The sequence below is a fragment of the Neoarius graeffei genome, chromosome 28 (genome assembly GCF_027579695.1).
Source record: "Neoarius graeffei isolate fNeoGra1 chromosome 28, fNeoGra1.pri, whole genome shotgun sequence".
NCBI classification, from domain to species: domain Eukaryota; kingdom Metazoa; phylum Chordata; class Actinopteri; order Siluriformes; family Ariidae; genus Neoarius; species Neoarius graeffei.
Genome location: NC_083596.1, coordinates 9,227,028 through 9,238,061, shown reverse-complemented (window position 1 = coordinate 9,238,061; position 11,034 = coordinate 9,227,028).

Genomic DNA, 11,034 nt, shown 5'->3' with positions numbered 1-11,034 from the left:
TGGGGAAACTACGCAGTTCGTGGTCAAAGGTCATTTCCTACGGGACGGTGCGAAGGTCAAAATGGATACATTTACAGCATGCAGTAACGCATATTAACACTAGGTGGCGCCTATTATTATTATCTCATCTCATTATCTCTAGCCGCTTTATCCTTCTACAGGGTCGCAGGCAAGCTGGAGCCTATCCCAGCTGACTATGGGCGAAAGGCGGGGTACACCCTGGACAAGTCGCCAGGTCATCACAGGGCTGACACATAGACACAGACAACCATTCACACCTACGGTCAATTTAGAGTCACCAGTTAACCTAACCTGCATGTCTTTGGACTGTGGGGGAAACCGGAGCACCCGGAGGAAACCCACACGGACACGGGGAGAACATGCAAACTCCGCACAGAAAGGCCCTCGCCGGCCCCGGGGCTCGAACCCAGGACCTTCTTGCTGTGAGGCGACAGCGCTAACCACTACACCACCGTGCCGCCCTATTATTATTATTATTATTTAGAAATTACGATGCCAACCTGGAGGTGACAGTTTTTACATATACTGTTCTTAGTCTCACAAACAAACAGCTTTACGAGGGGTGTATGAAAAGTTTTAAGCATCGCGTAGAAGAAGCGTTGGTGCATGATCAAACCTATGATTTTTTGAAAGTACAGACCTTTGTAAGTATTCCTGCCAATTTTTGAGATTCTAGCATGTTTCTTATTTTTTCTGCAGATTTTTGAATAAGCGAGGGCCAACGATTTAGTGAAAAATGGAGAAAACAGAAAATCGTGCAGTCATTAAGTACCTGCATTTGAAAGGCATGACTGCTTCAGAAATTCATGAAGACATGGTGAGAACATTAGCCGAGAGTGCCCCATCATATGCTACAGTCACACGTTGGATCAGAGAATTCAAGCGTGGCAGAGAGAGTGTTGAAGATGACCCAAGGTCAGGAAGACTGCCAACTGCAACAACCAAGGATAACCTTGACCTTGCTCTGCAGATGGTCATGCAAGATTGTCAGATATCATGTCGTCAGATAGCAGAGAGACTTGGGATATCCATTGAGCAAGCAGACAAAATTTTGACCAAAGAACTGGGATTCTCAAAGGTTTCTGCAAGGTGGGTCCCTCGTCTTTTGACACCTGAACAGAAACGCACCAGATGCACTGTGTCCACGAGCAATCTTGAACTGTTTGAAGCTGATGAAGACAATTTCCTTGCTCGATTCATCACTATGGATGAAAGCTGGGTTCATCACTACCAACCCGAAACCAAAGAACAATCAAAGCAGTGGAAGCACACGTCATCTCCAACTCCAAAGAAGGCCAAGGTCGTTCCTTCAGCTGGCAAGGTCATGGCTTTGGTTTTCTGGGGTTCCCAGGGTGTCATACTGGTCGAATACCTTGAGAAGGGCCACACAGTGACTGGACAGCATTATTCTGGACAAGTGAAGCGCCTACGGGAAGCAATCAAAGAAAAAAGGCCAGGAATGTTCACAAGAGGAATCCTCTTCCACCAAGACAATGCACCAGCCCACACCTCATTGGTTGCCATGGCAACAATTCACGATTGTGGATTCAAACTTGTTCCTCATCCACCTTATTCGCCAGACCTGGCCCCCTCCGACTTCTATCTGTTCCCCCAAATGAAAAAAGCCTTGGCTGGTCGCCATTTTGCCAGTGATGATGATGTCATAGCTGCAGTCGAGGGGTTTCTTGAGTCCCAAACAAAGGACTTCTTCTACACCGGGATAAAAGTGCTTCAGCACCATTGGAGCAAGTGTTCAGCCCTTGAGGGGGACTATGTTGAAAAATAAATCATCAAAAATCCCTTATCCCTTTTAGTTTTTCTGATGCTTAAAACTTTTCATACACCCCTCGTATATAGTTAATCAAGTCAAGTTTATTTGTATCGAGCTTTTAACAATAAACATTGTCGCAAAGCAGCTTTACACAATTTGAATGACTTAAAACATGAGATAATTTTATCCCTAATCTATCCCCAATGAGCACGCCTGTGGCAACGGTGGCGAGGAAAAACTCCCTCAGACGACATGAGGAAGAAACCTCGAGAGGAACCAGACTCAAAAGGGAACCCATCCTCATTTGGGCAACAACAGACAGCATGACTATAACATTAACAGTTTTAACATGAAGACAGTTTTGTTGACGTTATAAACTCTTCATTGATGGGAACTTGAGTGCAAAACTGTTCATGACAAGTGCAGTCCTAAAGTTAGCAAGTCAACTGTAGTCCTCAGCCATAAAAGCATTACTGTAAGAGTCCAGAGCGTCCTCCAGGTGTGACTTTCAACTGTCCTCATGGGGCCGTCCTCATTAAAGCAGATACACAGAACCTTTATTTTTAAATAAATTTCTGAGTGGATAGTATCTCCATCCTTGACCCTTGTATGCTGCATAAATGGGAATAAAAAATATTTTTGAGAGTTAAAATCAACCGCAAAGTTGCCATTCGAGCTGCCCCGCTGAGCCAGCCAGCCCTGAGCGCGTGACGTCACTGCGGTAACCGGTTTTAAGGCCAAGGCCTTTTACAGCTATAGACCAAAGTCATATAAATAAAAATTTATGGTGAAAGTAAGAAATACCGTTACTGACTTGCTCAAATAAGACTGATTTGACTTCAGTGATTGTGGGTTGACTCTCATTAAAACAGGATAGGTGTTATAACTTATGCAACATGCATGTACATGCATGCATTTTCACTGATAAAACGTAAATTAGGCAATTACTAAAACCCGGGATGAAATGGGACGTCACCGGTTTTAGCAACAACCACGGGGAAGTCACTGCCCGAGCAATATGTCCCGTCCTGTTCCGTCCCGGGTTTTACCAACAACCCTCGGCTCACACTCCAGGATGACTGGTGCAACTGAACTCACTTTAAAAAATAATATAAATACTTTCCTTTTCTGGCAGCACGGTGGTGTAGTGGTTAGCGCGGTCGCCTCACAGCAAGAAGGTCTGGGTTCGAGCCCTGTGGCCGGCAAGGGCCTTTCTGTGCGGAGTTTGCATGTTCTCCCCGTGTCTGCGTGGGGGTGCTCCGGTTTCCCCCACAGTCCAAAGACATGCAGGTTAGGTTAACTGGTGACTCTAAATTGACTGTAGGTGTGAATGTGAGTGTGAATGGTTGTCTATGTGTCAGCCCTGTGATGACCTGGCGACTTGTCCAGGGTGTACCCCGCCTTTCGCCCATAGTCAGCTGGGATAGGCTCCAGCTTGCCTGCGACCCTGTAGAACAGGATAAAGCGGCTAGAGATAATGAGATGAGATGAGACTTTCCTTTGCTTGTAGTTTTCTTTTCCTTTAATTGTTGGTACTGCACCCTCTTTCAATACAGGCTTATAGCCAACGCTCCTCAACAGATCAGAGGTCTCATACGAGTCTTCAGTAAAATGTGCAGAGCAGAGGAGAGACCACGTCATAGGCGCCCAATGTGCCCATGAACTTCTTACAAAACGTGTCCAAATCTTTGCAGTTTGAACATTCTTGGGCCATGAATGCAACATAAATCCACCTTCTGTCGTGTTGCTGCACCGGCCAAAAACACATCTATGTGGCATGGCGATAAATTAGCTCAAAATGGAGGATCGGAGTTGCAGTCAGCTCTGTGTTTTAGTATAGCGAAAGTGGCGATGAGACCGATAGACTTCCTGTTGTGACATTACGGATGTCAAGGTCATTCACTCAGACCGCTACCTATATGAATCACTTTAATCGTAAAAATTACGATATTAGATTTATTGTTAGCACTTAAGACTATTTGTGTGCCATTCTTGAGGTCTCAAGGCATTTATAAACAAAAGTGAGGCCATGGCTCTGTGTATATGCTTTAAGGTTTATTTAAAGGAAACAACTCTCAGAAAAAAGACACTAAACTGCTCCTTTCCTTGTCATTGGGGTGGTCCCCTCAAAGGTACATCTTTTCTACATTTAGTGTGTATCTTTAAAATATAATTGTATTATTATTATTGGGGTGGCACGGTGGTGTAGTGGTTAGCATTGTTGCTTCACAGCAAGAAGGTTTTGGGTTCGAGCCCAGTGGCTGACGGGGGCCTTTCTGTGTGGAGTTTGCATGTTATCCCTGTGTCCGTGTCTATGGGTTTCCTCTGGGTGCTCCGGTTTCCCCCACAGTCCAAAGACCTGCAGTTAGGTTAACTGTCTATCATGTGTGTGTGAGTGCGCAGAAAGGAACTGGCCACCCTACTGCTGCAATTCTGGCCAAGTCAACCAAACTTGGTTCACCTCAAGCCTGGATTGGGTTCGACAGTGACGGCGACAATTATTATTATATCTATTATATCTATTATTATATCTATCCAAGTACCACCCAGCTAACATTTTTAACTTCTCAGAATGTCCTGGACATGTTTGTTTTGGGTTTATGGAAATTTCTGAGAACAGAACTTCTTTTTTAAAAAAGCTCTATTTAGTTCCTTTTTGGTTTTCCAGGAACATTTTCTTGACCCAAATATAACCTTACCCTCACTTAACCTTCCACTAACCTGCAGTGGTTTGGAGAACATTCTCCAAACATTCTGGTAACCTTTAAATTATTTGAACCCATCATCAACTTTGCACTATCCCAGGATGGTTTTGTTGGAATGTTCCCTTCAATACATGTCTTAACTTCTTAAATAAATAAAAGACCTTTCTGTAGTGAGATCACAAAAGGATGAAAGTTAGTTTGGTTAAACTTTGGCTATATTCCTTGTCAGTTGTCATATAACCATAAGACAACATTTTTGTTTGAAAATTTCCAGAACAGTGCTGACCTTGTTAACAAAAATAGATTTTTTTTTAGAATGTTATGAAATGGTTCCCAAAAGAAATAACCAAACAGGAACCAAACGCTAAATTTAGGAAAGATAATTAAAGATACAACAGTGGTGCAGTTATTTAGTTACAGTACATTCAGGAAACCATGTAAACGATACACAGTAAAGGTAGAAGAGGTGTGCCGGTACCATTACATTTACATTTACAGCATTGAGCAGACACCCTTATCCAGAGCGACTTACGGAAGTGCTTTGTTTTCTCTATCAACAATAAATCCTCATGCTAGTGTACTAGGCCAGAAACTAATGGCCCTTTTCCACTACCCTTTTTCAGCTCACTTCAGCTCGCTTCAGCTCACTTCAGCCCGACACGGCTCGCGTTTCGACTACCAAAAACCAGCACGACTCAGCTCGCTTCAGCCCTGCTTAGCCCCTAAAACTCGCACCGTTTTGGAGTGGGGCTGAAGCGAGCCAAAGCGAGCCGAGTGAGGCTGGGGGCGTGAGCAGACACTCCCCTGTGCACTGATTGGTGAGGAGGAGTGTCCTCACATGCCCACACACACCCCGCGAGCGCGCTGGGATCTGTAAACACCGCAAACCCGGAAGGAGAAGAATTACGAGAATTTCTGAAGCCTTATGCGCCTCGCCTCATCTATACGCTCTTGCCAGTATCTGTCCGCGTTGTCGATGACAACAAGCCACAGCACCAAGACCAGCAACACTAACGACTCCATGTCCTCCATGTTTATTGTTTACTATTCGGGTCGTGAGACTACCGCTTAAAAGATCACTGATGTCACTGTTTGCGCTGCTTAACGACATCACGTGACGTCCACCCACTTTCGCTAACTCCACCCAATGTATCCACTCACTTCCAGCCAGCACGGTTCAGCGCGGTTGTAGTCGAAATGCAACTCCAACAGCCCCGCTCAGCTCGACTCAGCACGGCACGGCTCAGCCCAACTCAGCCGCGTTTGTAGTGGAAAAGCGGCATAAGAATACCATCAATCTAAAAAAAAAAAAAAACCACAAAAAAACAACAAAACTCCTGTTTGGGAGGTTAGTACAGTTTGAAGATACTCAGCCCAGTCACAAGGAAAGGTACCATTTAGTACTTTTAGTTTTCTAAGAGTGTAAAGTATTTAAATTATTTCATGTTTAACCTATTCTCCTATTTTGCTATGCAAAATGTTACATGCCCAGTATTATACACCATGGTGGTACTTTTGGTGCATCATTTGCAAGGAAATATTAAGTTATTGAGTAAAATGGAGCAGTTGTAATTGCCGGAAAATTATTGAAGTATACACTACCGTTCAAAAGTTTGGGGTCACCCAGACAATTTTGTGTTTTCCATGAAAAGTCACACTTTTATTTACCACCATAAGTTGTAAAATGAATAGAAAATATAGTCGAGACATTTTTCTGGCCATTTTGAGCATTTAATCGAGCCCACAAATGTGATGCTCCAGAAACTCAATCTGCTCAAAGGAAGGTCAGTTTTATAGCTTCTCTAAAGAGAGAAACTGTTTTCAGCTGTGCTAACATGATTGTACAAGGGTTTTCTAATCATCCATTAGCCTTCTGAGGCAATGAGCAAACACATTGTACCATTAGAACACTGGAGTGAGAGTTGCTGGAAATGGGCCTCTATACACCTATGGCGATATTGCACCAAAAACCAGGCATTTGCAGCTAGAATAGTCATTTACCACATCAGCAATGTATAGAGTGGATTTCTGATTAGTTTAAAGTGATCTTCATTGAAAAGAACAGTGCTTTTCTTTCAAAAATAAGGACATTTCAAAGTGACCCCAAACTTTTGAACGGTAATGTAGGTGGGTTGCATCCGACATCACATCCGCCTCATTAGATATGCAAGGCATGAAGTGGTGGTCAGCTAAGCTCACTGTTCACAAAGCGTTATTATCACTGGGGCACCTTGCTAGTCATTAAAATACCCTGTGCTTGCATTGTTTTGTGCTGTTCGAATCAAACAAACCGTGAAACTGATAAAAGTTTCTTCCGGGTTCCTTGTGAAGTGATAAAGGGTGAAAGAGTAAAGGATTTTACCAAAAGACGACGAGAAAGGTGGCTCTTGAACCTTTTGCTGCGATGGAAGGGAGCCGAGTCGAAGAACACTCGAGTTTGCAGTAAGCACTTCAGGAAAGGTTTGTAAATTCCTCTGATTTATGTCGTTTGGATTCACAAATCATTTTTCTCGCCATTTTTCTGTTATTTCGTGATGGTTTGAAGTTCAGGAGACGTTTAGGTCCTAAGATGTGTTTTCGTTTACTGTTTGATTGTAAACTAATGCATATGTTTTCACTTTATTTATCAGGATGTCCGCGAAATCTTTACAAGGACGATAATGATGATGTAGATTGGACTCCTATGCTGAACTAGAGAGATAAGATAATCAAGATGATCCACAGAAACACAAAAGCAGAGCTCACGAGTTAACAGCATGAAACTGCTTCCCCGGCCATGCAGGTACAGTGAGCTGTGATAACCAACTTCTCCGTCCTGTTTCACCAGTCCTCAGGTCTTTAAAGGGGTTTCTGTGAATCTTTGTGAATGATTTACCTGGAACAGAAGAGCAGGGAGGATTGGGATTTGAGTGGCTGTGGTTTGTTGACTCCCGATACTAAAACTTGTAGTGTCCTAGAGAACATTGCAAAGACGCGTACAAAAAACCCCAATAATGCTACTTACCCGGGAAAAAACGATACAGGATTTATCTTGTAGTGTCCTGATCTGTAGATCTTTAACCAAGCCACGTATAAAAAGTTGTACACCTCTATGCTCTTCCAGGTTTTCATCTGTTTGTCCGTGTAGAATGATGTCTGCACTGCAGCACCAGGTACATCGAGATGTTGGGGACCTCAATGGATGGATCATTTTCCAACTCGTAGGAAAAATCCTTCTTTGTTAACATTTAAGGATCTATCCCATCAGAAAGAGCACTTTCTGATGGTATCTTGACCATGCATTGGCCTCTAAACTGTGAAAATAGTCAGAGACGGTTTCACAAGCGGGTTGCCTGACCACCACTTCATTCACCGGAAGTAAACTCGCTAGCAAAAGTCACGTGACTGAATACAACCTATAAGAGGAATGAAACACTTTGAGATGTGCTGCTATAGGAAAATAATCAACTTTGGGTTGGTAACTCTGGTTTGTATCAGGCTGCATCACACCACCCCATCGTTGTTAATTTTCCTGTAAATGAAAGTGAATGAATGAAGATAAACTGGTCCCAGTGGAGAAACTATGGCCTTTTCTTTTCTTCAACTAATCGCAACCATTTTGTGATTGGCATTTTGGATCAGCTGCAGGTCCACAATGTCAACTGACAGATTCCTGCACAAAGGAAGTTGCCAAAGAACTTTATCATCATAAGATCAGGCATCTAGTTACATAGACGTTGGAAAAAGACACAATGGAGATAGTTATCACTTCCTCCATCTTCTTGCACATGTCAACTCTTACTCTCAGGGGATTTGCAGCGGGAGTGATGAGTGAACTTTCCTGACAAAACAATGCTCTTAAGTGAGTTGAAGCTTGATTTTAGAATTATGTTAATTAATTCCAGAGGCACTTGTGTTTTCTTTTTCAAAGAGCAGTTCAGAGATACAGAGTTTGCTCATGTGGCAAGTTTTAAAGGATTTAAACTCATAACCTTCAAGTTACAGAAACAGGCTTGCCAGGTTAGCAGTTTACTTCTGAACAGCTGATACAAATTAAAAAATACATTAGATACACTAGGGGTGGCACGGTGGTGTAGTGGTTAGCGCTGTCGCCTCACAGCAAGAAGGTTCTGGGTTCAAGCCCCGTGGCCTTCGAGGGCCTTTCTGTGTAGAGTTTGCATGTTCTCCCCGTGTCCGCGTGGGTTTCCTCCGGGTGCTCCGGTTTCCCCCACAGTCCAAAGACATGCAGGTTAGGTTAACTGGTGACTCTAAATTGACCGTAGGTGTGAATGTGAGTGTGAATGGTTGTCTGTGTCTATGTGTCAGCCCTGTGATGACCTGGAGACTTGTCCAGGGTGTACCCCGCCTTTCGCCCGTAGTCAGCTGGGATAGGCTTCAGCTTGCCTGCGACCCTGTAGAAGAATAAAGCGGCTAGAGATAATGAGATGAGATTAGATACACTACCGTTCAAAAGTTTGGGGTCATGGGGGCGTCGTGGCTCAGGTGGATAAGGTGCCATACCATAAATCCAGGGACCCGGGTTCGATTCCAGCCCGAGGTCATTTCCTGATCCCTCCCTGTCTCTCTCTCCTGCTCATTTCCTGTATCTACACTGTCCTATCCAATAAATGTGAAAAAAGCCCAAAAAAATCTTTAAAAAAAAGTTTGGGGTCACTTGGAAATTTCAAAGTGACCCCAAACTTTTGAACGGTAGTGTAGGTGGGTTGCATCCTGTATTGTTTTTTCCCGGGTAAGTAGCATTATTGGGGTTTTTTGTACGCGTCTTTGCAATGTTCTCTAGGACGCTACAAGTTTTAGTATCGGGAGTCAACAAACCACAGCCACTCAAATCCCAATCCTCCCTGCTCTTCTGTTCCAGGTAAATCATTCACAAAGATTCACAGAAACCCCTTTAAAGACCTGAGGACTGGTGAAACAGGACGGAGAAGTTGGTTATCACAGCTCACTGTAACTGCATGGCCGGGGAAGCAGTTTCATTCTGTTAACTCGTGAGCTCTGCTTTTGTGTTTCTGTGGATCATCTTGATTATCTTATCTCTCTAGTTCAGCGTAGGAGTCCAATCTACATCATCATTATCGTCCTTGTAAAGATTTCGCGGACATCCTGATAAATAAAGTGAAAACATATGCATTAGTTTACAATCAAACAGTAAACGAAAACACATCTTAGGACCTAAACGTCTCCTGAACTTCAAACCATCACGAAATAACAGAAAAATGGCGAGAAAAATGATTTGTGAATCCAAACGACATAAATCAGAGGAATTTACAAACCTTTCCTGAAGTGCTTACTGCAAACTCGAGTGTTCTTCGACTCGGCTCCCTTCCATCGCACCAAAAGGTTCAAGAGCCACCTTTCTCGTCGTCTTTTGGTAAAATCCTTTACTCTTTCACCCTTTATCACTTCACAAGGAACCCGGAAGAAACTTTTATCAGTTTCACGGTTTGTTTGATTCGAACAGCACAAAACAATGCAAGCACAGGGTATTTTAATGACTAGCAAGGCGCCCCAGTGATAATAACGCTTTGTGAACAGTGAGCTTAGCTGACCACCACTTCATGCCTTGCATATCTAATGAGGCGGATGTGATGTCGGATGCAACCCACCTACATTACCGTTCAAAAGTTTGGGGTCACTTTGAAATTTCCTTATTTTTGAAAGAAAAGCACTGTTCTTTTCAATGAAGATCACTTTAAACTAATCAGAAATCCACTCTATACATTGCTAATGTGGTAAATGACTATTCTAGCTGCAAATGTCTGGTTTTTGGTGCAATATCTCCATAGGTGTATAGAGGCCCATTTCCAGCAACTATCACTCCAGTGTTCTAATGGTACAATGTGTTTGCTCATTGCCTCAGAAGGCTAATGGATGATTAGAAAACCCTTGTACAATCATGTTAGCACAGCTGAAAACAGTTTAGCTCTTTAGAGAAGCTATAAAACTGACCTTCCTTTGAGCAGATTGAGTTTCTGGAGCATCACATTTGTGGGGTCGATTAAATGCTCAAAATGGCCAGAAAAATGTCTTGACTATATTTTCTATTCCTTTTACAACTTATGGTGGTAAATAAAAGTGTGACTTTTCATGGAAAACACAAAATTGTCTGGGTGACCCCAAACTTTTGAACGGTAGTGTACATTAGATCAAAGCTAGACGGCCTTTCGAGTTCATAAAATCAGTGAAATTTAGTTCCCTCTGAAATGTGGTCATTGTGATATATGTTTATTTCTGTAATATCTCACAAAATATCAGGCCATTCTGTGGCTGGGAAGTTATTTAATTTGAGGGGATTAAAGCAAATAATGCACATGAAATCGCTCGCTTCGTGCAGTCAAGCAGACAGAGAAAGTCCGTGTGTGCATGCGCAGGTTTACCTTCTTCTTCTTTTGGGTTTTACGGCAGCTGGCATCCACAGTGTTGCATTACTGCCATCTACAGGTTTACCTTTGAGCGTGCACTGACAGTTCCATCATTCTGTCGCTAAACGAACAGCTGATCACACCGAGGTGCTTGCTGAGCGCCGATATTTATTAG